This window comes from Kryptolebias marmoratus, linkage group LG19 (genome assembly GCF_001649575.2).
Source record: "Kryptolebias marmoratus isolate JLee-2015 linkage group LG19, ASM164957v2, whole genome shotgun sequence".
NCBI classification, from domain to species: Eukaryota; Metazoa; Chordata; class Actinopteri; order Cyprinodontiformes; family Rivulidae; genus Kryptolebias; species Kryptolebias marmoratus.
In genome coordinates, this window is record NC_051448.1 from 2,933,875 (window position 1) to 2,939,206 (window position 5,332).

Below are 5,332 nucleotides of genomic sequence, written 5' to 3' on the forward strand. Positions count from 1 at the left end.
TCCGACCGCCACCGGCCTCCTCCTGCTGTCCGACTGGCGCCGGCTGCCTCCCACCGTCCGACCGACGCCAGCTGCCTCCCGCCGTCCAACTGATGCCGGCTGTCTCCCGCTGTCCGACCGGCGCCGGCCTCCTCCTGCCTCCGACCGCCACCGGCCTCCTCTTGCTGTCCGATCGGCGCCGGCCTCCTCCTGCCGTAAGACCGACCAGCACTAGCCTCCTCCCACCGTCCGACCGACCGGCACTGGCCTCCTCCCGCCACCAGCCTCCTCCCGCTGTCCGACCAGCACCGGCCTCCTCCTGCTATCCGACCGGCACTGACCTCCTCCTGCCTCCGTCCAGCACCGGCCTCCTTCCGCCGTCCGGAGGTGAAACTCCTCGCAGACTGTGTGGTGACATCATCGTAAAGCTCGGGGGTTCCTCTGGTGAAACGTGGGGCTCCAGTTCCCCGACAGCATCTCTCCAAACCAACCTCCTGTTAACAAACCTTCCTTCTTCTTCTGCTTCCATTTTCCCTGATAAACGCTGCGACAAGAACCTCCTCAGCTGTCTGCCTCAGCTGGCCCCACCTCCTTCTACGTCACCAACCAATGAGGTAACTCCGCCAACACAATCAGCCCATAGAAACTCTAAAAACAAGTCATTAACGTTTAAAATCAGAGAGCCCTGGAGGGTTTGATGATGATGTTTAACTAAAAGAAACAAGTGAGAACTCATTAATTTGTTATTTTATTTCACTTCCTCTTTAAAAGAGGTCAGTCTGAAGTCAGTTTCTACAACCTCAGCAGTTTGATAATTTCCCTAAAACTTCTGTTTTTCCTGCAGAGAGCTGGATCCCTCTTCAAGTATCAGAGACAGGCGGCTCAAAAATGCGCCTCTCTCTGCACGGAGGCACGATCCGGCGTGTTATCTATCAACACACCTTTCTGTTTTTCCTGTTCCGCTCTTGCCATCTGCGGCTCGTATTCCAAGAGAAACAGGAGTCTCTCCCACGCAGCTCGACGGGAAACATCTGCTGCGAAATGTGGCCGTGCAGGATACGAGCCAAGCCGGGGGGGACGGCGGTCGAATTTAAAGGTGTGAACCAATCGAGCGGTGCGATGCACCGGGCCCATCTCTTCTGCTGCGTGTCACTTCTTCAGTTTCACACAAGCTAAATATATTTAAGTTGGATAAAACATTGAAACTCTCAGCTACGACCACACCAGACCTGAGCTCAGGTTCTGTCAAACTGACTGAATCACAGCCATTTTTCTGTTTACTGTGGCACCCATCTTGAAATGGGTTGCCTCCAAAACCTAATCAATTACATTTGTGGATCCAGCGGCTCATGAGATATTTTGCTAACAGACACACAGACATGGGCAATAATAAAGTAGCTGTTTTTATATTATATTAAACCATTTATTAAGATGAACTGACGACACAATGATTGTCAATCTTGTCCCAAATCTGGTAAAACATGTCCTGGACACAGAAACGATCACATCTGTGCAGATGTGCGTTTCTTTGAGCTGTCTTTTGTGACAGAACAGACTCTGTGTTCTTGGTAAACAGGTTAGGATGTTTGAGCGTTTATTTCACATCAAACCTGATCCTCACCGGCTCATTTTTATGTCTAAACCTGAAGCTGTTTGGTGAAAGCTGCACCGACGGTTTCCTTGTTTCTTGTGTTCACCGGGTTGTTCCTGCTCCGACCTGGTGTTAGAACACGCATCAACCCCTAACAGCCCTGCAGCTGTTTTAAAAAGCCACGTTCAGACAGGAATTCTTCATTCTTGTCACCGCAGCTGATGTTTGTTCCAGATGTCTGTCAATGGCCTGTGAGCTGCACGAACATCTGTAAAACTCCCTGAATGTTCCTAACGTCCAGCTCTTTTTGTTTCTGGGCGGTTTCTGACCGTTTCGCTTCGATGAAACTTGGGTCTCAGAGGGGAGCAGATGGTCGGAACAAAGACGGTCCAGTTTCACTCTGGTGATGTTGAACTGATTGGTTGAAGGCCTGGAAGTCCCACATGAAGTCAAATAAAACAGAAAACAGTTTAAACATATATGAATAAAGATAGAAGTGAGAGAGAAAAATGTAATTCAGGTCAGACAGAAAGAAGCTGCAACACGACACAGGTCTGGTCTTTGAAGGTTTTTCATAAAGTTCTGCGTTGTTTCTTCCTGAGGACAAAAAAAAAACAGAGTGATGAATTAAAGACATATAATACAAATTAGATGAAGACATACAGAATAGAATATTTACTGTAGAGGAACAGAAATATTGACCAGTATTTGTGATATAAAATGGAGGAAGAGTTCGTCGCCATGTTTTTTATGTTTTACATTAAAATGTTTTCTGCTCCTCTGGTGACAAATTTGGCAAAAAGTACACTTTTATATCTTTTTCTCTAAAAGTGGTTTCAAGCCCTTCCCACCTGATCTTTCACAATCTGAAGCCGGGCGCCATTTCCAACATTAAGTTTTCAGAACTGTGTGTTTTGTTTTGTTCTGATAATAAAATCTAGTTAGAACATCTCAGCTTTGAACACTTGGACTAAAACACGTAAACAAGAACGCAAAAAGAGAAGATAACATGCAGACGGCAGCTGAGATTAACCGGAGGAAGTCAAACTTTCTTTGGTAAAAATAAAATTACTGTTGAAGCTTTTAAGCTCTAAAATACGTCTACAATCTGGTTTTTATCTTGGATGATTAGTTGTACGTGTTGCCTCTGTTTGGCTCTCCGCCTGCTTGTTGCGTAACTGAACCGATGCCAAAATGGTGCTTCTAAGAAGAAACTGGTGGTTTCCTCCCTTCCCTCACCTCAGGAGGCGCTAAAATCATCTCAGCAAGAAGCGTTTTTAAAATGTCAAACCGTAATCTGGCCTGAGTTGTTTATATTTGCAGACGCCCCACATTTCTCCACGTTGCAGACGCCGTTTGAGGCCCGCTTTCAGTTTTACGTTAAATATGTCATCCCCAGAACGTGTGAGTGTTTTCTGCCGCCTCCTCGGGTTCCTCTCATGTGCCGTTCTGCCGCGATACGACCGGGAACTGAGACATGACGTCTGACAAGATTCAAGAAGGAATTATGTTTATTTGTATTTATGGACTGAACACTGGCAGAGAGGGAGGCAGCTCACCACCCATGAGTGACCCCTGACCCTGACCCGACCGTGACCCCTGACCACTAACCCTGAGCCGACTGTGACCCCTGACCCCTAACCCTGACCCGACCGTGACTCCTGACCCGACCGTGACCCCTGACCACTAACCCTGAGCCGACCGTGACCCCTAACCCTGACCCGACCGTGACCCCTGACCCCTAACCCTGACCCGACCGTGACTCCTGACCCTTAACCCTGACCCGACCGTGACCCCTGACCCCTTATCCATCCATGACCCCTGACCCCTAACCCTGACCCGACCCCTAACCCGTCCATGACCCCTGACCCAGACCCCTAACCCGTGAAGAATGAGAATCAAATTATTTGTTTTCAGTAACAGAATTATTTGTATTATTCGTAATTTTCCCCCTCTTCCACACCCCGTGCTAATTTTTAAAGCACTCATTTCAACATTAGAACAGCTCGAGTGTGCTGAACACTTGCAACAAAGCAACACATGTCACCTTTAAACGACACAATGGCTGGACTGTGACTCAGAGAAAATAAGGGTTAGGTAAACAGTGGTTAGGGTAGGTCAGTCAGACGCTGACGTGACGGGAGTGAGTCAGCCGTTAAACTCAGCTGCATTCAGTCAGGACACAAAAAGGCCCCGTCCTTCCAGAGGGGATTTATTTATTTACACTTCCTCTTAACTAAGCTCCCAACTTTAAACTAAACTGAGAATGTAATCAGCATTTTGGAAACGGTGCTGTTCATATGGCTGTCGAGGTTCACGATGGTTGATATCTGTTTTATTTTAATGACTCATCTCCGATTTTAGGTTTAAAAACGTTAGTTCTAATTGTTTAAGTTGAAATAATACCCATACCCATCCTAGTACATTTTATTGAGCTGATTCCCTTTAAAAGCTGTATAAAAAACACACAAATAAGAAAAAACAAGCCTGTCTTCTACAGGAGTTTTTGCTTTTATTCTGCTGAAATAGCAGCTTTTAGACCACAGGTGTCAAACTCCGTTCCTCGGGGGGCCACTCTCTGCATGTTTTAGACGTGTTCTTGCTTTAAAACACCTGCTTTAAATGGATGACTTGTTGCCGTGCTCCTGGAGAACTTGATGATTTGGTGAGGAGGTGATTAAACCATTTAAATCAGGTGTGTTGGAGCAGAAACACCTAAAACTTCCAGGACAGCGGAGCTTTAAGGCCTGGAGTTTGACACCCCGGCTTTAGACTATCACCAAGAAGCATCTTATATAATGTTAGGATTACTGATGACACATTTTTAAGATGGGAACAGGAAACACACCAGCTGAGCGTGTTAGAGGTTGGGTAACAAAAGGCCGCGCCACCAGTTAGACCAGTTTCAGATACTGAAACTAAAAGCCGGGTTGCAGTCCGCACGCAGAAATGAACAGGTCAGTTTTCTCTGAGAACAGAGGGATTAGGAGGGATTAGATCCCCTTTTGTTCAGGTGCTTAACGTTTAAATTTATTTACACAAAGAGAGGTTAGGCCACTGAAGTCCAGGCGTCCTGGATGCAGGCTAACACGTTTCAGAAGTATTTATTGAAACACCCTTTAAGCAGAAAAGTGTTGTCTAAACAAAAACCAAGCAGCTTAGATGCTTAAACTGCGAGAAAAAAAGATAAAAATGGAAGTGAAAAGAAAGAAGTTAAAATGAGAACTAGAAAAATGCATTTTCTGCAAAAATGCAGTCTGCATTCAGAAAAGAAGCAAAAAGGATCAGAAGAACAATTAAAACGAGCAGAACTGCTTAAAGCTAAAACCAGCTAAACTAAAATCTAATATCAGCCTAAAAGGAAAAAACAAAACAGATTTAAAGGAGCTGAACTGATCTCAGTTTGTTTTTATGGGGAAAACATTTGTGAATAAAGTCAAATATTTAGTAAAAGTTACAAAAACCAAAATCTACAAAGTTTTAATATATTAATGATATAAATAGCAGAAAGTGTGCAAAAGTAGTTTTGATAAAAATGTATGGAAGAACATTGCTGACTCAGCTTTCACACGAGTACAAGTAAATAAGTTATAAAATAAATAAAATGTTGTTTCTAAGTTCTCCTTATCTGCTCCTCTGACATAAACAAACAAACACGTAATCTGCACTTTTATTTCTTACAGTTCTGCTCTGATTAAAAACACAATGGACTCCACACCGATAACGAGTCCGAGTCTCTCCCACACCGATAACGAGTCCGAG

At 44.9% G+C, this 5,332-nt stretch overlaps 1 long non-coding RNA gene across 1 annotated transcript in view; it reads right to left on the reverse strand.

Annotated features, from left to right (window-relative positions):
• Positions 1 to 6: 6 nt before the first annotated feature.
• Positions 7 to 5,332, reverse strand: part of LOC112451108 — a 26,700-nt gene continuing 21,374 nt past the window's right edge. Inside the window, exon 5 of the long non-coding RNA XR_003039858.2 lies at positions 7 to 2,167. This is a non-coding gene — a long non-coding RNA (uncharacterized LOC112451108). The remainder of the gene's footprint in view (positions 2,168 to 5,332) is intronic.